The 27,688-nt window shown below is 33.5% G+C and overlaps 1 protein-coding gene across 1 annotated transcript in view; it reads right to left on the reverse strand.

Moving 5' to 3' along the window:
• LOC149412475 (uncharacterized) overlaps positions 1–27,031 on the reverse strand; it is a 67,124-nt gene extending 40,093 nt beyond the window's left edge. The window contains exons 1-2 of the mRNA XM_089645786.1: positions 26,524–27,031; positions 17,079–17,157 (exon numbers count right to left, since the gene is read on the reverse strand). The gene's annotated coding sequence lies outside the window, so the exon portion shown is untranslated. The remainder of the gene's footprint in view (positions 1–17,078; positions 17,158–26,523) is intronic.
• Positions 27,032–27,688: the final 657 nt, after the last annotated feature.

Genomic DNA, 27,688 nt, shown 5'->3' on the forward strand with positions numbered 1-27,688 from the left:
GCCAAGGAGAGTTGTTAGCGGTATATCCCCCATGTCTACTCCTCGAATGCGATGTTTAGTTAGTTAAAAGAATAATAAGAGTGAAAATGCTTGCGCTGTGGGAAAATTGAATTTTCACGGCTTTTTTCGAGAATTATTCCACAATTTGTAAGAATTTAAGTAATCGAAATAAATTTATTATGAATTCCTGCTACGGTCCCATAAAAGGCCACAGATCAAATTTAAAAATAAAATTGTCCTCCAAATAATTTATGTTCCTACAGATTAGATGATATTGCATGGTATTCTAATTTAAGTACCGCTGCCCCGGGAACCATTTATTGGATGACCAACATCTCTTCCATAGGTCATCCCAAGAGTTTCGCCACGTTTAGTGATTTAGCAGGGTGTCCGAGTTCACGGGGTGAGGTTTGTCCGGGTTTTCATGTGGATACGTCTGCAGATGAGCTGCGTGGTAGGCCAAATCGGAGAGACTGATTGAGGGAGACCTTTTTACTTTTCCTTCAGGAGTCTCTCGAAAGTTCGTATTGTACTGCAGTTGAAGGGATAAATTCAAACGTCCGTCACTCCTCGACACAGTGACCTCTACATACCCCTGGTATCAATTTCTTTCCCATAACTTTCATCCTTCCGTTCCTTAAAAAGAACCTCCAAAAATATGACATAAGCCCTAAAGGAAATTCTTTTCTTGTACAAAAAATGGTGCTTATCAGCAAATCAATATTTCTCAGAAATAATCACAGGTAACGATGAACAAGGTCATTAGATGTGGTGCATTCTGTAATTGGAAAAGTTAACATTAATAAGCTATCTTGCGAAGCACTCAGTATGAGTATATTACCAAATAACTAGATTTGGTTTATTTCAAAAATCTATCTACTACTAAGTCTAATAACAGAGATATGTATGTTTTTTTGACATGAAATTTTTTACCAAATGCTGTGGCTGCTCAATAAATTGCCACCAACAAAAGTTCCCTTAACTGAATTTTATACAAATTTAAGCAGAGGTTCTAAACTTCTTACACACACACACATTCACATTTTTGGGGGTAAACTTTAATTTTACGCTCGCATTTTATTAACAATAGCTACATAACTAATAGCAAACTTACATTTAATAACCACATTGACTTAATCGTCAATAGGCCTATGCTTATGCGTAAAATGCTTGGTTTGTCCTACATGTAAGTAAAGTGTTCAATAGTTCGCGTACAATCGTAATGTTATATTCCGCATTTGTCAGAGTACACTGGAGTATGCCTCGCCAATTTGGACTCCATAATATAAACTGTACATTCATGGCAAAAGCAAAACACATTATTTATAAAATATCTTACCTCCAAATTTAACAATAATTTTTTAATGTACGTTTCATTCTTTGCAGCAAGTAATAAATATTTAAACATAGCAGCAAATAATTTAATATTTAAACATAGATTTTTTTAATAATAATATCGACTCGATATTATCGACTCTACCGATAATGTCCCTAAATAATTTTAGCATACTTTTGAGACGTACACGACATACAGTGCTATTCCACACCCTTAATAATAAAACAAATGCGGCATGTTATTTTCCTATTATATTCAATAATATTCAATGATCTTCATATATTCAATAATAGTTGACTAAATTCTAACATCGACATTTTTTTAGTTTCACTGTCCGAATTTAAAAGTGGCATCATGTCAATAATATAAACTGTTCAATGCACATACATATACTCACATGCTCACACATACACAAAAATCCACACACACATACACACACACACCTATACACTACACACATCACCTGATAATTACTTAATATAAATGCAACATTCAAGACATTACAAGAAACATATCATAGGTACCCATATTTAAAATCTGTAAATTGTTTCATCACTGTAACCAACATCACTGTTTGTTTCTATAATATCAAATAAAAAAATAACTGATGTCAATAATTATTTTGCCAAAATAATGTACACCCTCCGCACCCCACTTACACAAACTACTGAATATTTATTAATCATGATCACACGCAAAATGTGTGATTTGGAATTTTGATTTTTTAAATTTATTTTGTCGCAAGCCTTGTTTGGGACCGCAGTGACTGTGGTGAGTCTGAACCATTGAACAATGTGACCGAGTAATGCGTTTGGTCAAATGACCGCCGTATCAACCGACAAAGCCAACTGCACAATTATTTAATTATTATACCATAATAATTGTTACAACTAGACAAATGGCATTACACTATCTACCTTCATTCATTTATCACGCGCCGGCTTTCCAAGGTGGATCCAATGATTTTAATGGTGACATTTGCTTTAAAGCCTCCAAACTACACGATTGGACAATTTGTTCACACGGCAAAAATTCCGACCAAATGATTTTCTTTTATACCAGTTTTACTTCCCGGTTTCCATCGTGATTTTGAATCAGGTATAAATATATATCTATTTTTTTATTCAACTGCAAGCTAGCTATATAGTAGCTTAACAAAAACAGACAAACATACGATATAGATGCTTCACTAACTAAAATATTCCAGTAAACAGGTAATAATATTTTATTTACACAATATACAACAGTTAATAAAATGAAATTAATGGATAATTGTGAAAGCGCTTCAAGTGATCAACATTCAATTATAAGTGATGATTTAATACTCAAACAAACAAGCACGAGTTACAGACTTATCAGTTGTACATAAAAATATTCCAATAGATATAAAAACTTGTGTAAGTGTTATATATAGTATAAAAGATACAACGTATGAGTCGTACATATACTACTCCAGTTTAGTACATCTACGTAACAACATTTCCTTATGTCCAACCGTTAATAAAACGAAGCATCTTGATTAGATGTACAACGATCAATAATAAGTGGCTCAACTGAAATAAACAAGCACCCGTTACTGTCGCTGATTCGTAGTACTCAGCGGATTGCTTCGAATTGTACCACTTTCCATTGCTGGCGTGTAAATTAAGACAAACAAAACTATGTCAATCCAATTAAGCGCTTCCGCTCGGTATACAAATTTACAGGTGGAACTTTGTCGATGAAGTCACGGCATGCGCTTTTATTGGATCCCATTACTGAACTTAAGATTTCAATATTTGCCATCGGCGCTCGGTCGCAAGCTGTGTATTGGAAATTGGAATTTTACTCGGCATTAAATTGAGCGCTGCACGCTTCTGCATTATGCTGTTAAAGCATTTCTGAATCGACATTAAATTCTAACAGAGCGGGGTTATTATCGAATTGTTAGATTCTATCTTTCGATTAGGCTAGGTTATTTAGTGTAAATAGCACTTGTTAACTGTTATTATTATTATATATCCAAATTTACAAAGATAATTTCATCAACAACTTTGAAACCCACCTGCCAAAAAGATATTTATACAACATCAAAATACCAAAATTTAATACCAAACTAATGCAAAACAATTATATATATCTAGGAATAAAGTATTTCAACAACATTCCGATTGAAATAAAGAAATTAAAAGATATCAACAATCTGAAACTCAAACTGAAGTTATACTTTTCAGGAATAATTGACTGAATAATTGCTTGTTTTTCCCTTTCTTAATATTTATTATCAGTATAAATTCATCTTTACTTTTTTTTCTTTCTATACATACACTACAGTGTCTAACAAATTATTCATATTTGTATATAATATATATATATTTAAAACTGTTGTTTATATGGTTTTTGTTTTATTCTGGGTGTAAGTAAGTGCCTTTGTCCGTGTGTGGTGTATGTTATCGGTATGTTCAGGGTATTGTTTGTTGTTGAACTTGTTTTTATTGCTGTTAGAGGTGACATTGGAATGCGGAGTTTCTGTTAGAGGATATTTAGTAGTCAAGATTTGGCATAAAGTTGTCTTATTGACATGACGTCTAATGTTTTGAAAATTTCGCTGGAAATTTGTGTAGAATGATACTTGCAGGATGATTTTAATTATCGCCTTTTGAATTTTTTGTATTGGGTCGATTGCAATGTTTGTAGCGCTTCCCCAAGCCAGTATGCCATATGTGACAATAGATTGACAGAGTGCAAAATATATGGATCTAAGTATTGTTCGTGGGAAAATGTTTTTAATGGACTTTATTAGGTAAATGACTATGTTCAGTTTATTAGTAATGAAAGTAATATGGTCAGTCCAGCTTAAGTGTACATCAATAATAACCCCTAGGTATTTTGTTTGTTTTACCCTTCCTATACGCTGGCATTGGCAATTGAATAAAATTTGTTCACATTCATGTAGAAACAGGTCTATGTTTTGTAAAAGTTGACCACTTTGTGTAATACTATGTGTGATGTATTTTGTTTTGATTGTATTAACGGTAAGAGTATTCCAGTTTAGAAATTTTTTGACAACTGATAAACTTATTTCGGAAATTATAAATACATCCTTCCATGTGGCTGCTCTTGACAGAGAAGTACTGTATCGTCAGCGAAGGTCACGATTTTGCCTTCAATTTCAATTTCACATAGTTCGTTTATGTAGATGAGGAACAATAGAGGGCCAAGTACACTCTTCTGTGGGATTCCGTACTTGATTAAAAGTGGATAACTTGTCTTGTAGTCAATTTTTACTTGTTGCGTTCTGTCAGGCATGAAGCTTTTAATTAGATCAAATTATATTCCATTAATGCCGATGTTTTTTAGCTTTTAGAATAGTTTTTCGTGTGAAATTATGTCGAAGGCTTTACACAGATCTAAGTAAATAGATATTACTTTTTCTTAGCGTCTAGATTTTTTGTAATGAAGTCCATTACAGTAGCTATTGCATGTTCTGTGCTCCTATTTTTCCTAAAGCCATAGTTGATGGAGATTATGTGTTTTGTTTCCAAATGGTGTTGAAGCTGCTTTTTAATAGTTTTTTCAAGACTTTATTTAGATGTTTCTAATTACTCTCTTAATTGCTCAATATTTAGTATGTAACAGAATTCAATATATGTACACCTACACATATAGAAGATCCAGAAGTTTCAATTATTCCTATCATATCTAAACACTTACCTATTGCATAATGTTATTCTATTTTTCTTATTAGTGTAAGTCGCTCACCAAGCATAAGAACTAGTATCTTCTTTGGTGAGATTACGATTATAAATAGATTTTGTACCGATATCAAATTTATATAACACCATTGTACCCACTTATATCTATATCGGATTACAGGGGCGTATCTAAAAAAAACATGGTTTTGAGATAAAGATTGAAATACTCATATACCCAACTGTTTCTCTCAAATGGCTGTATGTACGGAATATAGCTTCGTGGTACTAATAAATATGAATATGGTATTACTGAAACCAAGCTTAACTCAAAACACCAGTTTTTGGCCCCTGTGATCCCAAGCCCTCTAATATTATTTTAAGTGACATTACCCATGTTGATTACTTTAACGGTTAAGGACAGGTTGAACTTAATTTTCAAGTTATGTGAATATTCTTTTCGAATTCTGTTATTTGTTCGGTTCTGTCAAGTAACTGGCCTATAATGTTATAATAACAAAACCTGAATAAGACTTTTACAGAACCCGAAAATGAACTTTGAAATTTGATGAATTATTCAAATTCTATGAAACAACCCATCCTAAGGACGGGTTGTTTCGGAGAATTTGAACAATTTATCATATTTCAACGTTCATTTTCAAGTTCTCTGAAAGATTTTTTCAAGTTCTGTTTTTATTTCAGTTCTGTCAAGAAACTAGCCTATAATGATATAAAAACAGAACTTAAATAGGATTTTCACAGAACCCGAAAATGAACGTTAAAATTTGACGAATTGTTCAAACTCTCCGAAACAACCCATCCTAAGAGTGAGAAATTCGTCTGCCATTTTCCGTTATGACAGGTAATTGTTCATGTTGAATTTTAAGTTATTATTGTGACTACTTTTATTCAAGGTAAATTCATTAGTTGAATGCGGTACAGATATTTAAATTTGAGATCGAGAAACACGAATGTTCTAACAAAGTACCTTTGGTTTTCAATTTCCTTTATATTTGCTTTTTTTAAATATATTTTTTTTAGATACTGATTTATTTAGATCTGAAGCGCAACCAGTCAAACTTCTGTTATGTGAGGGGAAAACTCGGATATAAAGTAAATGTAAAGCGGAAAAGAGATGCAATAAAACATACACTTAGTGATAATTTATTTTAAAGACGAGACAATACCCTAAAACTAAGCCAGAATCTTAACAACATAACTGACGCAGCCGTGCACAAAAATATACGACGCACCCCTGGTGTATTAGATAGAACTCCGGTTAAATTTGCCCTATCAAATCTCTTAAATAAAAAGGGAATCCCAAAGACATAAGTGATGAAGTCGTATAAAAACAATATTCGGTGCGCGGCGCGGCGTATTGAACGGAAGGTCTATTTTGCCCTAGCAGGCCTAGAAAATCGATCTTTCCGTTGGGTTTATTTGAATTATTTCTAATGAACATATAACTATAATCTCAAATGTTTCTAGAGAGATCCTTTGGGAAGTCACTAATTCATGGTCTAGAAAAATAAAATCTGGTGCTTATAGCTAATTTTAGAGTTGAAAAACGTTTTATAAAACTTTCAAACTGTTTAACGTATTTAATGGTAAGGTAACTATTTAAGTATTTTAATGGTAAGGTCATGATTTTATTAATGTTAAAGGTAAATAACTTACACCCGCAGGGATCCGTCTAGTAACATTTGAGATTTTAGTAATACGTTCATCAAAAAATAATTAATGTGAGCGTCGAGCAAACCCCGGTATTAAAGTCTTATGGAAATTATCTAAGTTTTGTTTGAAAAAGGCCTTGCAGCCGTACCTATAAGCTTTGTGTTTTTGTAAATCTGTTTAAAATAAAAAAAAAATCAATTTCAACATTCCAAAATAACTAATTTAAAAAAAAAACAAGCATTTTAAAACTGCATCAGTACGTGGATGAGCTGATTGAACTTCGATTTATATGTTCATGGACTACAAATTTCCTTGAAACATCGTTCATGTCATGTCACCGTCTATCGTATATCACGTTCTTAGAAATCAAAACAATATTAAAGGCCTCCCAATAGTGCAGTACATATTGCGGACTCGTATTCATTCTCCATTATAACATAGTAGTCAGGACGGGCCGTTTTCAAAATTAAAATACACACTCTATCGAAACAAGACGCTAATGGGAATTTAAGAATCTCACAATCCTGATGATACATATTATTCATGCAAGTATTCTATATTTTGATTGATCTGTTATTATAATTCAATTAATTCGCATTTGTATAACGTTTTCGTGCATCTGGTATACCCATATTTGTCTTCAATATGAATTATCTTTTTACAAAATTATTAAGATCTATTCACTTATTTATTAGAGAAAAATGAACTCTAGTGAAAAAATATTACTTGTTTAGATAGAATAATAAACGCTGTTTCTTGTTGTTTTCTTTTTTGAGACCAGCCACCTTTCTTCAAGAAGATCCTTTAGATCTGAAGGCGCAATTCTGTTTCTATCACATTCCCCTCATAGTTTGTTGAGGATTCTGAATAGTGTGAATGTGGATAAATTTAAATAACAGAACACAACATAGAAGAATGTCCCCTTCAACGGTTCTTCTATGGCACGTCTGTACTGAACCAAGTTTTTTTAAATTTTTTTTTTATATTAACTCCACACAGGAGGCCCTGAAGAAAATAATTTCCCTCAGGGTCTATGTCATCTTTGGGGATGCTGTGTGGAGGGTCTTTTTGTGGAGAGGAAGGAGTGAACATGGGTCTTGAAGAGTCCCATGTTGTAGGAGGGAGGAAACACATAGGCCCTGCAGTTCGTTCCACAGCCGAGCTGTTGAACTTAAGAACGAATCGTAGAAGCGACCCGTTCTCATGTGACAAATGTCAACTGTGTACAAATGTTAGGTGCGCGTTTGGCGTGTATCCCGACTACGCACCGGTGCCGAAGGGATCAATGACGCTAGTTCCTCAGAGCATCTTCCATTGTAATACCGATAGAAAAAGGACAGCATACCTAACTGACGCCTGTGCTCTAAAGATTGCAGTCCGTTTGTTAAGATTGGGGAATCTATCAAACGGACCGCCCGTTTTTGCACAGAGTCAAGGGTTTTTTTCAGGTATTTAGGGGCTCCGGACCAGAGATGGCTGCCAAATAATGAACCAAGTGATTTCTGATACTGTCAACTGGCTGAATAATCTCACCATTTGACCTCCGCCAACTATCGAAGAAGAAAATTATGTAATGAATATTTTGTTCTAATTTCATCAAATAAATAAAATTAAATCAATTGCTTAACATAATCCGTCTTACTCATAATCGCGGTATAAATATTATACGGGGATATAAGGTCGGAGTAGTGGAAAACTTTACTCATAATCACTGCCGTCCGTATTAATAGCTGTCTGATTTATACCGGCTAGTACGTCAATATAGCGTTAGGTTAGCGCCAGCAATATGAAAAACGCACGTGTTTTTGAGGTTTGGAACAGAGTAATATTATTAAGTAAAGATTTGAACCAATGCAATACGTTCCTCTTCCTAGTGTAGCTACCAATGCTGCAGCGGCGTATTAGGGAATCTTTTTTATTAGGGGGTAGATTTTTATGTATTTTCCGAAAATGCAGGAGCCAAGGAAAAATGGAACAAAATATTTCCTTCATTCCATCGTATGGGTAATCAATTCAATTGTTGTTAGCAAATAAAAAAGCAGCGGAAACTTTCAAGTTAATTCAGAAACAAATTAACATTTTTTTGTGTGGAAGTTTGTTTCTGGAAACTTTCAAGTTAAATCAGAAACAAACTTCTATTTTTTGTGTGGTTATAAAATTTATGGTAGCATGTCGACTAAATATGCATTTTAAAAACAGATTTATTTACACAAAGGTCGCAGGGACGTAATAACATGCCTCATATGACCTTACTGCTGTAGGTATTACGTATTAACCTTATCTCAGGCTTTAAAGGCAGCTTAAAAACTGCCTGTTATTATGACCATGAATCAAAAAAAAATTCAACAGCTTTCTATTATTCTTCAATTAAAAATTATCGGGTAGTAAGCAACTTGGCTCTGAGTGATAAGGTCACTTTGGATTGTGCCCAATGGCTTAAACGCGTGTTTAGAATTTACTCAGAAACCTGAACTGAACAGTTGGCGTTCAATTTATTGGGTTTTCGCAAATTTAGTATGTTTTGTGAGTTCCTTTGTCACTTAGACAAAATATAAAATAAACTAAAGGCATACAATCTTTATGTTAAAAATATCATTAATTTCTTTATAACATAAATAAATAAAATCCATATTGAGTAAAATGAGCATTGTTATTTTATTAGGAATCTCTGCAAATTATTGGTAATTCGATTAAAAACAGATAACAGAAATTACGAATTACAGGTTTCCTGATAAACTTTCATTATAAATCCGGTCAATGCTATATACATATTTTATTATATATATTTAATACTACATAATTCACTAAAAGTTTATCAGGAAACCTGTTAAATCATTCAAAATTCCTGTAATCTCGTTTTTAACCGGATAACCAATAATTTGAAAAGATACTTAACAAATTAGCAATTCTCATTTTTCTCCGTGTATAAGTTCCGTCCGAACACGGCACTGAGCCGCCACAAGTTAGTAAATACCTGAACATTGATAGGAAGGCCTGAATGCACTTGATTTCATACGCTATATTTTGCCTTTTTGACTGTTTAACTATTTATTTGCTAAGTGGGAGCTACTCAGTAGGTCGTGCGAGCGTCGTGTGAACAGGACCATTGATTAGATAATTCCATGAAGTGTCATGTACAGGTGACTTGACTTGATAGAGAACTGATATTTGAGAAAACTTTTCTCAGATAATCTCTTTGGATTTTGGAACATCCCATTGTATTTCCGATGGCAAAATTGAGTTATTGACAGAGCGTAGCAAAGTACTGTTTTGACTTGATCACTTTGCATTTTGTCTGTGTGTACATTTGTTTGTGTGTTTCGTGTCCGGTCAATGCTGCCAAGATGGTAGCCGTGTTTGATAGTACCTTTTTAGACCGCCAGAGCGCATGAGTATTGAGACTGTTGCGAACTGTCATGTTGGAGTAATCAACATTTCACGAAGCCCGCTGTTCACAAAACTACCGGTAAATAGTGCCCCTAAACTGGCTATAATTAAATCCCAACATTCTGACGGTTACCAAAGGAATTCTTTTGTCTGGAGGTGAATAAGATATCAAGTCAATTAGAAGAGCAGCTTACTAAATGACATTCACCTGATAGTGTCGGAGAGATAGGGAAAGCAGAAAATAAAGAATGTAGATTAGCCTACAAATTTACATTTTCAAATAGCCGCTTTTCTAATGTAAGCAATTTGGCTTTCTCCCCTGTAAGCAACGTGAATGGTTACAGTTATAATGTATGAAATGTATAACTTTTATCGGAACAACTTTTCTTTATAGGTTAAACCCATCAATTTAATATATCATTTAAGAAGAAGATTATACCAAATCTAAACGAAACGTGAAACAGAACAAGACACAGAAAAAAAGATAACGATCTGTATAAATATGTATAATAATTATGTCCCAATGGTCGAGTGATTAAGCCCCCGCATAACCAATTTGTACCGACTTATAACTTTATTATATTTTATTATTTTCGAAGATAATATCTATACATTTGTTATGCCGAAACATTAATTATATGAATTTCTCTCGATAGAAAAAAATCGCAAAGTGAGCTACGATAATTATTTAAAACACCTTTCGTTCTGTTATTTAAGGAGAAGCTTAATGCTAAACCACTATTCTGATTAATCTTCAAAATAATTGGTGTACATTATGAATAAAAAAAAATATGCTTTAGAAGGTTTTATTGAAGGTTTTCCTATCGCTTCGCTTGAGTAGATTACAAATAAAAAAATAAATTGCTCATTAAAAAATATAAATATAAGCTACTAAAAAAACTATTTTTTCAATAGAAATGTATGAACGCGTATAGGAAACTACTTAAAAAAATATAGTATTATAGCTAAGATTATCTGTGACAGTTTCACTTGATTAACTTTTTTGCTTTCTTATAAAGTTATTTACAAAATAAATAAAAACTAGTTTTGTGCTTGAAATCGAATCCGTTTCTAGACTCCGTTTGTCAAGCGATTTTAATGCCTATACAACAAGAATACACACATTTTTGGCTTGTAGCTTCCTCTTAATATGTTATAGACATGAAAAAATTCACAGTGTATCTTTAAATGCAACTAAAGCATTTGTCGAGAGATATTTACTCTTTTTCAAACGAGTCGTGTTTTATTAAATATTTTCACCACTATCGCTTAATTATTATCGTTTTTTTTTAATATTAGCGCGCCCTCTCTAGCATTCATATTTACATATCTCCCTTTCAAACCATCTTTGAACGCTTACTACGGAGCCTTAAGACGCTGATCCTGTAAGACGAGAGATCCTGGGTTCGATCCTAGTTGTGACCGTTATCTTTTTTACTTTCCGTGTCTTGTTCTGTTCCATGTTTCGTTTAGATGTGTTAGGACGTTCATTTTCGGGTTCTGTGAAAGTCATATTCAAGTTCTGTCATTATATCATTATAGGCTAGTTGCTTGACACAGCTGAAATAATAACATAACTTGAAAAAATCTTTCACAGATCTTGAAAATCGACTTTGTCCAGATTCTCCGAAACACCCCGTCCAAAGTACGAATATTATCATCTCTTCAATATGAAATAAACGTACACTTTTCTTTAGGCAATTAATAGTACAATACAATAAATATATTTTCAAAGTGTAAAATATAACTCTTTAAGTGTTTATATTTAAAAAAAGAACAAAAATAATTTTATTTACAGATTGTGCAATTCCGAAACATTACGATATTGGTTCATACAATTTATCATAAACCAAGTAATGGAATGGTCACAGTGCTTTGACAATTAAATATTAACTGCGGCATTATTATTTGTATAAATGATACTCAATCAATAGCAATCGGCTTTGATGTTCAAATCAATTTCCAGGAAATCTCATCAACTAAACAAATCATTAGGATATATTCGTAAATTAATGTATGTGAAATCATGCATTCACTAGGCATACTATGTTTATACATCATTTGGAAATGTACATCATATTCGTTTGCATGATTATAACAATGGATTATGGTCGAGTAGTATATAGCGTCGGTCTCCCACCTAGACACCTACACGGATACATATGAGTATATTTAATATGTTAAGAATCTTTTCAAATTATTGGTAATCCGGTTAAAAAAGGATTTTGCCAGCCGCTTCCTGATAATATAATATATCGGAACACGTGTTTATGCACATGCGTTTGCCTTGATAATATATAATGATGAAAGGCAAAATGTTAGATTTTTTATGAACACGTGTTCCTACATCTTGATAAACTAAAAGTTTATCAGGAAACCTATCAATCCAACCGTATTACTAATAATTTGAAGAGTTCTTCAATTTATTCTTAATAAATTGGCTATTTTTTTCCGTGTAGGCGTCGTGTGTTCATTTTCTGCAAGCTAAGGTCTTCATCATTGCACAAGCAACGTTTTGCATGTATGATAGTGGTATTTATTAGGAAGAATTTTGTCAGATTATTCGTCATGTGAAGGATTATTCGTCATTCATCACAAATCAGAAGGAGAATCACAGCAGCCAACAAAACATACTTCTCTTTGCTGCCAGTGTTCAAGTCACGTAGTGTCCACAGAAAAACCAAAATAACCATATATAAGACCATTGTAAGAACTGTATTGGCATATGGATGTGAGGCGCTGACACTGACGGTAAAGATGGCTGAAATGCTGGATACTTTTGAAAGAAAGGTGCTGAGAAGAATATGTGGACCCGTGAAAGAGGGCGAACAGTGGCGTATCCGGCACAATATAGAATTGTACGATATAAATAAGGCCCCTAGCATCTCTGCCCACATGAGACTCCTCAGGCTGAGATGGGCTGGGCATGTACAGAGAATGCCGGATACACGCGTCCCAAAAAGAATTCTGACTGGTCACCCAGGTGGAAAGAGAAAAGTGGGAAGACCCAGACTGAGGTGGGAAGATGAGGTAAGAGGGGATGCATCACAGCTTCTCCAGGTGACAAACTGGAAGTCAGCCGCTGAGGACAGGAGGATTTGGAGGCGACTGTTGCAGGAGGCCAAAGCTCGATATGGGCTGTAGCGCCATCGAAGAAGAAGAAGAAGATTCGTCATGTGAGGGAGATTCTGGTAGCAGAATCCCTATCCTTATATAGTTAAGCGATTAAGTTAAGGGATTCTGCGATAACTGCTATACCAGGGGGCGGATTCCCGTTCTTTATCCTTAGCAAAGGAACATTTTTATGCAGAAATCGCAACGCGGCTATCTTACTCGCTCTGTTTATGTCAAAGCTAAAATGAGAGCGATAGGTATATTAATATACAGTTCTCCTGAATGACAGCATATTAATTGTCTTTAACGTTCAATTTAACGACCTAATTGTTAACTAAGATTTCAGTTCTCTCGGATGACAGCGAAAAAGTCGTTAATTTTAAGAATGAGTAAAAATAAATTCACCTCCCTTGGAATGTTTGTCTTTCTTCTAAAACGATAGAGTGCGTATGTTTTCAGAAAGTGTGTACTATACAAAACAAAATATAGTAAAAACATGGTTATTATTCAAGCAAATGTCATTAGAATAATTGAAGTAAGCATTTCGCTTATACCTATCTTTATATCTTATCATTAAAATGTATGAAAATAGCGGATAAAAAACTGGTAAATCTGGAATCAGTCCCTGGGGAGGAATGTACAATCCTCAAAAAACAAAAAAATGAAAAACATCAATTCTACTTATATATTTTTTAATTATTTGACGTTTTTCATTTTTTTCATTTGACTGAGGTTTGAACCATCCTCCCCAGGGACTAGAGCCAACAACTGAGCCAAATACCGATTGCGTAGGACCGACATTTATTTCGTATATATATGCCGTAATGTCATAGATTTTCAGAAAAACGCGTTTTCGCGTGTGAACGAGTATGTGTGATTGCCACCAAACGTTTGTAGAATGAACAACTCCAACATAAACGTAGTAACAAATAAACCGAATACTTAATGCTGCGTCCAGACCCGAGAAATAAGGCGCGAGCCGAGCTACGAATTACGGGAAAATAATTCATAAATACTACGTAGCTCGCACGGTTGATGCTCTGAGCTTCCCCGTGGCTAGTTACCTCATACTTCTCACCCCCGAAATACTATTCCAATTTTCGTCAAGCTACCCTTAACTGTACGCTTGTATTGGGGCATCGGTTTGTGTTTAATCAATGTGAGAATGGAAGGAATCTACCAGTAACTACCAACAACTCATAAACAGAGGGTTGAATCATGTGCTTAATCTCAGGATTAAATCGCGACCCTAAAATCAATCGGCACAACATGCTGATAAATCAACGTTTGTAAACCAGGTTTTTACAACAAAAGTATGATATATAAATATTTATAAATTGGGTTTTTGCAACGAAAGTGATGATATTTAAATATTTATAAATTGGGTTTTTGCAACAAAAGTGATGATATTTAAATACTTATAAATTGGGTTTTTGCAACGAAAGTGGTGATTTTTAAATATTTATAAATTGGGTTTTTGCAACGAAAGTGATGATATTTAAATATTTATAAATTGGGTTTTTGCAACGAAAGTGATGATATTTAAATATTTATAAATCGGGTTTTTGCAACGAAAGTGATGATATTTAAATATTTATAAATTGGGTTTTTGCAACGAAAGTGGTGATATTTAAATATTTATAAATTGGGTTTTTGCAACGAAAGTGGTGATATTTAAATATTTATAAATCGGGTTTTTGCAACGAAAGTGATGATATTTAAATATTTATTAATCGGGTTTTTGCAACGAAAGTGATGATATTTTGCAACGAAAATGATTATATTTGAATATTTATTTATATAATTTCGGCTTTCACATGCGATAACTTACAGTAAAAGATATAAACGATAATATAAAAATTAGAATTACGTAAGCAATAAAGAGCCCCAATGAGTGTAAAATGTAAAACACGATAGTAAATAGAAGTTAAGAACATGTGTAATTATATATTATATAATTATATTGCAACGAATTAGAAATATATTTATATAATATAATATATAGTTTACTAACATAAAGACGAGGTACGTAGTGAATGCATAAGGGTAGGTAGGTATATATGTATAATAGCTAAATTATATTTCAAGTTAAATACATAATTTCCAGTGAAACAATTATGAACATGTAAAATACCAAAGCTAAAAGAAAGAATGTCTGTAAATAGCAACGCAAAAATAGCATCGTAAAATGTTAAACTCATGAAAAGAAAGAAAAAAACGTTATTCGAATACAATTATAATATTACAGATTGTAATGGTTTATATATTTCTTTAATCATAAAGTTTATATCTAAAGGACATTGTTACAGTAGGTAAAGATAAGTACAATGATTTTTCTATGTAGTTTAATAAATTTATGAAAGAACTTCCTTAACTATCCCGCAGCCAAGTGAGAGAGTAGGTAGTACCCAAAATAATCAAACTATCCTCCTTATATTAGTTAAATACTTGACATATCATTTTAGTATTTTACGTATTCCTGCGCAAATACATAAGTTACCATAGATAATTAAATGAATAATTGGGATTTCTATAGTTTAAAAGCCCGTAAGACAGAAAAATGCATGGGGTCGTCTGAAGGCCGACTTGGTTACAGACTTTTTGTTTGGCATTTTGCCCTGTCAAGAGTCAAGGAGTACAAGTGTAAGCTGTAGATAAATGAGTTCGCGAGTGAAAATACAAATTGAAAATAACTCCCGAGTAAAATAAAATATTTAAAGCGAGTAATTAATGCTTATAATAATTTGTTATCCTTTGTGATATGCATAAAAACCTTTATATGAATGGATATTTAAGGTGAGTAATTAATGATTATAATAATTTGAAATCCTTTGTACTATGCATAAAACCCTTGTCTTCTAAACATTAGGTTATCATTAAGAAATAATAATATTTGAGGTCAAAATATTTCACCAACAAGTGTAGATATATCTCGAGGGTTGTTTACAGGTGAATTTTTTTAAATATATATTTATTATTGTGAATTGAAGCGCTTGTACACATTGAATTATTTGGCGGGTTGGGAATAGGCCGACGTAGCTCAGTGGTCCAGAGCACCTGACCGAACATCAGAGGGTGCCGGTTCAATTCCCGTCGGCGGCATTTATTTTACTCTGGAGATATTTTTAATTTGTATGTATATTTCAGGCGAGTAATTAATCCTTATAATAATTTATGACCGAAGAAGATAGGGTCCCATTAGCTCAGTTGGTAGAGCGGTGCCCCGGCAAGGCAAGGGTTTAAGTCCTGAATGTGACTGTATATTTTTCTGTATCAAAATTTCGTTTGGGAATCGCTAATATTGTCTTCAATAGTTAAATATTACAATTTGAGGTTTTACTCATTGAGTTTTCCCAAAAATACATTTATTTTATTTTATTTTTTGTTGCCACGAAGAAACCACTTCCTCTTCACTTAAAACTAGTAACACGGTTTCTGTCCATCGTATAAACCTTATAAGATGATAATCCTAGCTCAGACAAATTGACATGCTAATACGAAAACGTTCATTTTGTTTGTTGATTTATAATTCACGGCACTGAATGGGTGTCATTTAAATTTAGGTAAACCGTTAATATAAACTATTAAAAAGGTGTAGATTTCCACATTTTATAGTTTAACCAAATTATAAACAAACAAAAAATACTAAACACTTGATAATATGATTCATTTTGAATGGAGAAATCAAGGAACGATGCAAAAAAGATGGGAAAAGTGCCAGATCGATTTTAAGGAATGCAGGGAATGGTAGTTGTAGGAATAAGGAAAGAGACAAGCAAATCAGAGAAAACATAGCATACGCAAATAAGCCACGTTTCCATCTAAACGGCAGAGTTTCACGATATTACACAATACATAATGTCTAAATAAATTACATAAAGGTTTGTATAATATACCAGTTGACGTATTTCGAGCGCAACAATTTGCCGGTAGCGGCAAACCCTTATCTTCTATCAGTCTCAGGTCGAAATGCTCCTAAAATCAACATACACATCATCAAATATAGTTTCTAAATAACAAAAAACGGTAATCATACACAACTACAAACATTTAAGTGTCAATAAACTAAAAAAATACGACCCATTGGCTTAACTACCTACGTGTTAGCGTTCCAAGTACATTTTTTGTTGTATTTTACGAGTGGAAAATGATTCGACTTATGTCATGAGGTATGTAAGGTTAAAGAAAATATGTTACATTGACTTCTTATACCCAAGCTATAAAGCATTTCTGTAAATTGAAACACCGTCTTGAAGGAAAATACCTTAACTGGTCGTAAGTAGTTTACAAAACAAATGATTTTTCTTAGGTTATTGACACCTAATTGAAGTTTTTTGATATTATATTCAATAATAGTTATGATGTTAATGGTATGGTGATATTGATAATGATGATAACCTCAAAAAGAATGATGTGAACTTGGTTCACGAAACATGTTGAGATTTTGTATCGAAATAAAGTGATGTAAACTAAGTTATTTGTGTTTTAATAAAAAATCAAAAAGAATTGTTTTGGTTGTTGTTTTTTGAGCATGAGTCTAGAGTAGTGATACTGGTCAGCAGAGATATTTTGCTCGATGCTTGCAAATATACTTTTATTAATTCCCAACTGAAATAAATTGAGTGGGGAATGATAATATGGGCAACAAAAAGGTTAGGAAGAACTACACTATTCAGATCTGGACATCAATGAGGCCGGAATTAAAAATATACAGGGAGTCCGGGGGTAAAGTGCGTGTAAAGCGTGCGTAAACTTCGGGAGGTGATTATACATGATTGTAGAAGTAAGATTTTTTTTTTCGAAATACCAATATTATTTTTCTACTCAAAAATATTTTTAAATAAAGGAATATTTATTTTACAAAGAATTCAACTATTTAACCTAAAAACTACCTTCAAACTTTCGAATTTCGAAAAACCTTATTTGTCTTCTAAAATTCTTCTAAAATCATGTAAAATCACCCCCTGAAGTTAGCGCTCTTCACCTCCGGACACCCTGCATGTATATGTAGAGAATAATACTTTTTATTAAAGTAGAATACAGTTCTTTTCATAAAAATGATTCGTTTTAAAAAAAACAGTTTTCGCGTTTAAAAATACCAAACGAAAAAGTTTTATTAAGGAAATTCGCGAACATCGGAAAAGTGTCGGCGTGCTACAAGTTCCCTATTTTATTGCGAATACGTGCGCCGGTATTATTAAAATGTGACAATATTTTACTTCAGTATTTATCGCGAACGTAGCGAGTTTCAAATCAATTGTCTTGGTCCCCGCGACGTGTTTTCTTTACCCCAGAAACGAATAATCTTATTTCTCTCGAGCGTAGGAATAGTTCACAATAAGCACGAACACGCTACGGCTCGTAGCACTGTCATAAATACACGGCGACGCGAATTTCCCGCAACATTGACTTGAATTTTGTAGTTTCTACGTCTACTACTTTTGAACAACAATATTATCTATTTATATATATATAATTTGTATAAATTCTATCGCAAGCGACGTTGTTTTATACGAATCTACAGTTTTATTCCGAAATTGATAAAATTTTTACACACGACTTTCAAAACGGAAGGAAGTCTAATTTTAATTTTGACAAACTTCTTGTAAATCCCGGGCTGCGCCGGGGTATTCAGCTAATTAATTAAATAAAAGAAGATTGTCTGAGGCGGGTGGGAGGACACCGGGGAGGAGGCGTTTTTTAATTTTTTTTTACGAATTAATTAAGATTTATTAAGAGGTTTGCGAAACTTCGCACACTTGGCATTCAAAACAAGAGGAAGGTCACTGTCACTGTGTGTAAAGCCCGGGCAACGTCGGAGACATCTAGTTTATTATAGAAGACTATGATTGTTTAAAGTAAAAATTAGTCGGTAAAGTACTAATTTATTTATAGTAATATATACTTAAAAAACACACACAGAATGTAAGCTTTAATTGCATTAATAATATGTTTATTAACTCTATATATGAAGTAAATAAATTTCATCCAGAACTCATGTCTTCATTGGTGATGCTACTATGTGGGTCTTTTTGAGTAAAGAAAAGAGTGAAAAGGATCGATCGATGAAACTTAGAGACCTGTAAAGCATTCAACTGTCGAACCGTTGAACATAACAAAGAGCACATCGAGTAGATGAAACCACCCGTTCTCATATGAATATTTAGCATGTGATGCAGTTTAATATTATCGATTTAGATATTAGATTCAATATGAAGTAGCGGCTTAGCGATCGTCTTAAGATCGTGGACTGACTTGAGAACTAACCTGAGAGCATTTATTGATCAAGTATTATATATTGAGTGAAAGATATGCAATGTCTCCGTCTGTCTGTTTAAATGTAAAGCTCATTGAAGAATTGTTATTATTCCACAAATGAAAGAATATCTTTGTTTTAAACCACTTTATTACATATATATACGTCGACCGGTTTCGGTTGAACTCAACAAAAATGTCATCCACATAACGTTTCCACAAGAGAATATTTTTTAATAATGGGGATTTACATGCAAATATTTTATTTTCTATATTATCCATATGCACATCCTGTGCACATCTAAACTTCCATCAGAAATTAGGCCGGCCTTCTATACTTATAATAACTTAGCCAAATTTTTAAATAATTGTAAAGATAAAGAAGATACGTTTAGCCACTCTGGGATCTGCAAACTTAATTGCAACGATTGCCCGGCAATATATATTGGTAAAACCGCGCGTAATGTAAATATTCGAGTAAAAGAACATGTCAGGTGTTTAACAAATGCCGGTTTTTCAGAATTCGCCGAACACCTAATTAATACTAATCATACATTTAATAGAACGACAGGAGTTCAAATACTACATAAAAATAAAATAGGAATACGTCTCAATAATTTAGAATCATTGGAAATCTCAAAAGCAAATAAAAATAAAAATAATTACCCAATTTTAAACAAACAGATAGAACTAACTAAAAGCCCTATTTTAAAGATGTTTCCTTTCTCCCTGGGTAATCCCCACCCCTCCCCGAACCCACTACCTACTCCGCTGCCCTGATGTTCTCTCCCTCACATTTATATACTTTCTCTTTCTTTATTGTTTACTTAATAATCTTCCTCTGTATTATATTTTAGTTTATATTTGTACTGTCCTGATGAAGGTTGAGTTCAACCGAAACCGGTCGACGTATATATATGTAATAAAGTGGTTTAAAACAAAGATATTCTTTCATTTGTGTAATAATGTCAAGCCACAAAGTGTTTGCTTCCTTCGATAATTTGTTATTATTCCATTACAGGCCAATTAATTCACAGAACTTCAATAGAACTATAATATTACTTTTGGTGTCTGATGAATTGTTAAAGCAACAATTCTTGAAGTAACTATCACTAACAGAGATCCCTGGCTGTAAGGAATGGGTTTTTTTTTGTTGATGCGGGTTTTTTAAAGAGGTGCTGGTGAAATTAAGGAAACGACGAAAGGAAAATTTTGGTAGCTTGTTATAAATGCGTGATATTTATTAAAAGACCGAGTCTACCGATATCCAAGGAAAGTTCCGTACTAAGCTTCAAACGATAATATGAGATATATTTAACGAATACAGTGTTTTAAAGATAGATTACATCAAGCACAAGTAACAAAAAAACCCATGGACTAATTATATTGACGTCAATTTTGCCAAAAAAAAATTTAATACTCAAGGAAAGGTTAAAAGGTTTTGAAAATATGAAAGGAAGCGGAAGACCAGATTACATTCTTGCTCCGGCAAGTTTGTCATCATGCCACTGAAATGAACATAAAAGCTACAGTGACTTATAATGGTAACATTTAAAATCATCTACTCAAAGTAATAATCGTAGTCCTGCTTGGAAACATTTAATTCAATAACAAGACGGCACTATACACCTCCCGCTTTGTGATAATTGTACTTCATTATAACTTCAATCAATATAATCAATTAGGTTGGACGTTTGAATAGCCACAGCCACGCAAGGCAAAGAGATAGGAATACATCGAAATACGTTGCTCGACGCACTTAACCAATTTGTGGAAAATGATCAATTTTCGTGAATTTCCACTAACTTGACACATCGACTGCTGAGTAATTATCGGGACAATGGCCACACCGGCTACGCAGATATATTCTACTGCTGAGTAATTATCGGCGGTTTACCATGGAGTACAGAGGCTACACCGGTAACGCTGTAATATTCGACTGCTGTGTAATTATCGGCGGTGAACCATGGAGTACGTAGGCTACACCGGTGACGCTGTAATATTCGACTACTGTGTAATTATCGGCGGTGTACCATGAAGTACAGAGGCTACCCCGGTAACGCTGTAATATTCGACTGCTGTGTAATTATCGGCGGTGAACCATGAAGTACAGAGGCTTCGACTGCTGTGTAATTATGGACGGTGTACGTGGAGTGCAGAAGCTACACCGGCTACGGCATTATGTTATTCATACAACTACATTTTAATCATATGTAAATGAAATCCTCTGGACGGGAGATCCCAGTGAGGATATCATTATATCTATGTGTTACAAAAAATAAAGTAAAACACTTTAATAATTAATAATATTATTCTACTGCTGGGTAATAGGCTACACTGTGGAGTACATAGGCAAAAAGAGGCCACACCGGCTGCGATGTAATATTCGATTGCCGAGTAGTTATCGGCGGTTTACAGCGGACAGTGTCTACACCGGCTACGCGTTATATTTGACTGTTGAGTTATTCTAGGCGGTGTACAGCGGACAATGGCTACTACGGCTACGCTATAATATTTGAGTAATTAATGGCGGTGTACATTGAACAGTGGCTACACCGGTTACGCTGTAATTTCCAACTACCGAGTAATTATCAGCTGTGTAGAGCGGACAGTGGCTATACCGACTACACTATTAAATTTGCCGAAGTTCCACGGGTTAATGGATAATCTCACCGTCAAAGGGGCGTGATGATTTCAAATCGCGTCGTTCGCTCTCGGTTCTGGGAATATTGTCGTTAGCCAGCTTTATGGCGGCACCATTACACGCACATATTGTGTGAATAATAAAAACGCGCGCAAATTAATTGAACCCTTGAGACAGAATAAAGCTGGCCATTTAAAACGTGCTTTTCGTGTTAATGGTCCGTTGGCGTGAAATAGACACTTTTTGTAAGTAAATTGGAACAATTTGAAATGGATCTGACCACATCAAAAACGCATTATCAAAGAAGATGTTGTCATTTTGTCTGCCGAGTTTCAGCTCGATCCATCGGAAATGGGTTTGTTTCCACTTCCAACTTTTGTATTCTTCGTTCTCAAAACTAGGAACTCAAATAGGTGTATTTAAAAATGATTGTTTTCAGTATAATTGTGTTCTTCAATGGATTTATTTATATCTTCAGAAGTCATAGAATTCTATCGGAGCCTGCATATTGTTAAAATATAGAAAGGAGATATAATTTGAGATTTTCACCGCTAAAAGTGTTACGATGATTTTTAGGTATATTATGCCGCAATGCGCTACCTCCTTCTTTAGCCAACGTTTTCGACAGCGTTACAGTGTCCATCATCAGGGCATATTAAACATCTACTCTGATGCTAAAGAAGGAACCGCAATACTTTGTAACATAAATCACGACAAACACCAAACATAAATCACGACAGATATACATGAAGGAGTTTGCAATATCCTCATAAACTCATCAATATACAGAATAAATGACTGAATCTTTGACTTTCTTAATTTTTTGCTGAAGTACTGTAGTCGTTTTTTTTCCAAAATCCATTAATATAAATGTACAATTTTTTTTATTTAATTTCTAAAAAGTGTGATTTCATTGATCCACTAAGTTGTGGTATATTGTGGGGTCGAAGGAAGTTAGAATTAGATTTTTTTAATGGGATAAGTGTGCGGGGTTAAGCGTACCGGGTGTGAACACTTAATCCTCTAATTACTCTAACACTTAATCCTATGTAAGAAAACATCAGGATGGTAAGTCATTTGTAACAAACCAGTACAGTTGAAAAAACAATAATATACTTACAACACGGAATGCGTATGCTTACACTGCATGTATGATGTTTTCGTGTTTGTGTGAGACACCTGAATAATCAATCATAAACAAAGAAAATATTTTTGGAGTTTTATTACAAAAAAAATGATAAAAAATGCCGCGAAAATTGTGTACGGTTACTCCACGTGACTACATGCATTTGCAATTAGTAAAAAGGTTACTCTATTCAATATAATACTACCTATTATCAAAGCTAAATAAATCCTAGTGATTCAATTTTCTCCATTGAAAAACTTAACTGTTTCGTTAAAACATAGTTTTGTATCAAACTTCTATGATTTCGTGCAATACATACGTTACTTCGCAAACTTCCAAAGAAATACGACTTGTCGCCAGGATATGTTTTAGAACAATATGTTAAACGCGTTTGTTCGGGTTCCTTCACAATTTATTAGTACAATGTACAAGCTTGGTTCGAGTTGTTTGCACAATAATTGTAATAATAACACATTAAATATTCCCGCGAGACATTGTTCTTGAACGTATCCCTAAATGAATTTAACTGCTAATTTTGAAAATACATGAAAGACTCTTTCAGATTTTAATATTACAAACGGACATTACACTACACGGTTAAGCATATTACAATTTGGAAAGTAAATATAGCTAAAGTTTTTAGAAACGCTTACCGATGATTTTTTTTTCAAACTTAATTTTCTACTTTATGCGAAACTAAAAAGCAAATTTAATTAGACAAAAGCATTATGAAGGTTGGCGCTTAACTATTTTCTGTTTTGAAAAAAAAAAATTATTAAAAAAATTGACAAAAATTGACCATATGAACTGCTTGGCGGTTTTCTATTTTTAAATATTTAAAAAAATATATACGGCAGTGTTAGTGTCTTCTATGTCCAAATTTTCATTAAGATGTAAGATTCTTGACTAGCAAGCTGGATGTCGTGGGTTCAAATCCCGACGTACGCAAGTAAATTTTATTTGATTAATTTTATTTCGCAATTTACTGATTTAAAATAATATATGCGGCACGTTCCAGAGTGGAACATTTTCTCAGTATCGCTCAGAATTAAAGCGGTGCTTAAAATGACTTTGGCCGTATTTGGTGATCAGATCTGGATAGGCAGGTACACCTCCACCTCGTCTTTCCCATCTCCGTCCCCTCCCCAATAACTTCAGCCTCACAAAATACCTCTATTGAGAATGCCATAGTATCACTGGCTCCAGGAGCAGTTGGGATTCGTGTTCGGTTTCACATAAAAAAACGTCACTTTGCAGGGAACCTGCTTGTACCTTGTGTATCCCGGAGAAGTAATTCAATACTTCGATTGAATTAAAGCACTAGAAAACATTACAAAATGCAAACATTATTTATAAATGACGTAAAAACTTTTCAACTCATTAGAGTAAAGGAATATCGTTTTATTTGCAATAAAATAAATTAAACATTACATTCAGGAACGACTTTTTCATTAACTTATTTTTAAGTATACCAATGTAATATATATATTAATGATACGATATTGTCATTTCTGAATTTCAAATATGACGCTTAATAAATAGGTCCTAATATCCGAGTGATTTAAGACGCCTTTCCCGGTAGGCCCTGGGTTCAATTCATAATTGTGACTTAATTGTGTTTTTTTATATTTTGTGTTTTGTTCTATTTCATGTTTTCTTTAGATTTATTAGTATTATCTTCTTCTACAAATTATGTAAAAAATATATACAAGTTAATTAAATTAAAGTTTAACAAAAAGTTCAGTCAGTTTGTAATTGAAATAATCCCGGATTTCACCCTTTCTAAGAAAATGTCAAAAACACTCCACCTGTTGTTCGTTTATTTTCTCGGAGCTCGTAAAACCAAACGATAAATTTAATAATTATTAGACGGGAATTTTCTCTCTTCTCCTGCATCTTTAATAACTAGAAATTTAACGAGAAAAACTATTTGATTTTAAACGGATGTATAGGCTTAGTTTAAAAAAGTTGAAATTACTTTAATTGGTTTGATTTTAAAATATTGATACGCGGAAAACTCCCTACTATTTGGGAAATAATTTTTTTCTTATTACCCAACAAATTTGTTACAAAACATTTCTTTAGGTTACCATCATTATCATCAATGAAATCTGTACCCGAAAAGCATACTGATCCAACTCCAAAACACGAAATGTTCAGGAGAGCTGAAAAACTGTGATTTTAGCAAATCACACTTTATTTCCACAACTATTTTGATTGATCGATTATTAATCAATATATTTGTGCAAATAACAAGAGATTTGCTAAAAACACACAGGTTTTTGGCTCTCTTGATAATTTGTGTTTTGGAGTTATATCCTTATGCTTCTCTGTACAAAAACATAAAGCGTGTGGATAAAAAGCCATGATATTTATTGATTTAATTTCTGTTCCAAATGAAAATTGAAAAGGAAATGTGCCATTATTACGGGGTGATTTCGGGATGTTTATATTACCAGTATAATGAAGCACAATTCAAATTACCTTGGCTTGAGATCCAACCTGAATAATAAGTAAAAATAATAAACTTATCGAAATAATATTAATCATAATAACTACAATATGAAACATAAGACATTTAGTTGGTAAACATTATCGCAGTACATATAAATAAGCCAATAAAATTATTAATGCTTTATCAAACCGGTTCGAGTTTTTGTTAAGAATATCAGTGAATCGGCGAATAGAATCCTAAAAGTGGTTGTTGCCTCGTGTCGTAGCAAGTTGAGCTTGTAGCTCCCCCTCAGAGAACTAGTGGTTCACCCCTCTCTCTTCTCTTCTGGCAGCACCAACCAACCAACCCCTCTTGACAACTGTTGGTAAACATCTATTGTATTCACTATTCTACTTGCTAATGGTGTTTTTTTCTCTAATTACTAAATGTTGTTTTCAAGATTTTATTTTAACTTGTAATTTTAACTTAATCAACAAAAAATAATAAATTTGTTAATACATGATGATAAATCAATTCTGTAATCAGGGAATGTTTATCAAAATTTAAGTACGAGTATAATCAATATTTTCTGGTCGAATTTATCTATGAATCTTCGAGTGTTGAATTCAAATTTGATACAACGCATTGTTTTGGAATACGCTTTTGATACATAATTTAAAACCTTTTAAAGATATTTTACAATAAGACGCAAGATTTTTCTTAGTAGGAACATTTCATTGATAAAAAAGCAAATCAGCGTTATGCAATTCTAAGGATTGATAAATCGCTAAGAAATACTTTTATCAAGATTTTTTTTTTGTAAATACATGTCACATTGTGAGCAAATGATAAGTTTAATGTATTAAAAATAAAATAACTCACGTGGTAATTCCAAGCGGTAATTCGAGGAATCAATTTAATCAAAAAATACAACAAGAACACATGGCGCGATGGCCGCCTTGATCGGGCATTACAACATCCCGCTACGCGAAGAAACACTCATTGATATCGGGCACTTCCGCTAACGTGACTTTTCCTTTTTCACTTGGGGAGCTTTTCTTATTCTCTCCCTGAGAGGTCAAGTTTTAATTTCACAGTTGCCGGAAGCTACGAAGATCGCTATATATTTTTGAATAATATTTTATTTGTTCAGGGAATCGGCGAGCGAGCTAGTCAGCCGCCCACCCGCGATGGAAGAAAGTTTCGTACTGCCTGCGGAGGGGAGTAAGCGGAAATCTGCAACTAGTGGCTTGCGCACGCGCAACGCCGGGGCGCTATATTGAGCACAGCGCTACCGGAAAATCGATTCTCAATAAGCCGACACCTGTTACCAGACCTTATCCGACAGCCGGACTTTCTTCTTTTTGAATAATGAAACCAAGCAAGTAGTCAACCCTCCCGAAATAGTCGGCACCGGCCGGCGACTTTTGTTAAATCGTTAATATGTCGTGGGCGCTCGCGTGCCACTCCTTCCCGCGGCGTCCCGACCAGCGCCAGTCCTTCCTTCAGTCCAGCCTTCCCCGATTCCCTTCCACTGCCTCTCTCTCTTCTCTCACTTCCTCTCTTTCACCCCTCACCCCTCACTTCTCACTCTTCTATCGCCAGCGCACTCTTCTTTGACAAACTTTATCAAATAACGCGCCGATGCAATTAAATTACCTAATGTCATAAGAACACAGATCGATTGCTAACAATAATTAAACTCTAACAATATTGAACCAACATAGTTTATATTGACAATTATATTGACACAATATTGAATCAATATGAACTACATTGATAAAATATTAAATCAATATTAATTATATTGACACAATATTGAATCAATATGAACTACATTGATAAAATATTAAATCAATATTAATTATATTGACCCAATATTAATTATATTTACACAATATTGAATCAATATGAATTATATTGATAAAATATTAAATCTATATTAATTATATTGACACAATATTAAATCATTATGAATTATATTGATAAAATATTAAATCAATAAAAATTATATTGACACAATATTGAATCAATATCAATTACATTG

The sequence above is a fragment of the Hesperophylax consimilis genome, chromosome 23 (genome assembly GCF_061612785.1).
Source record: "Hesperophylax consimilis isolate HC1 chromosome 23, BYU_Hcon_1.0, whole genome shotgun sequence".
Classification (NCBI taxonomy): domain Eukaryota; kingdom Metazoa; phylum Arthropoda; class Insecta; order Trichoptera; family Limnephilidae; genus Hesperophylax; species Hesperophylax consimilis.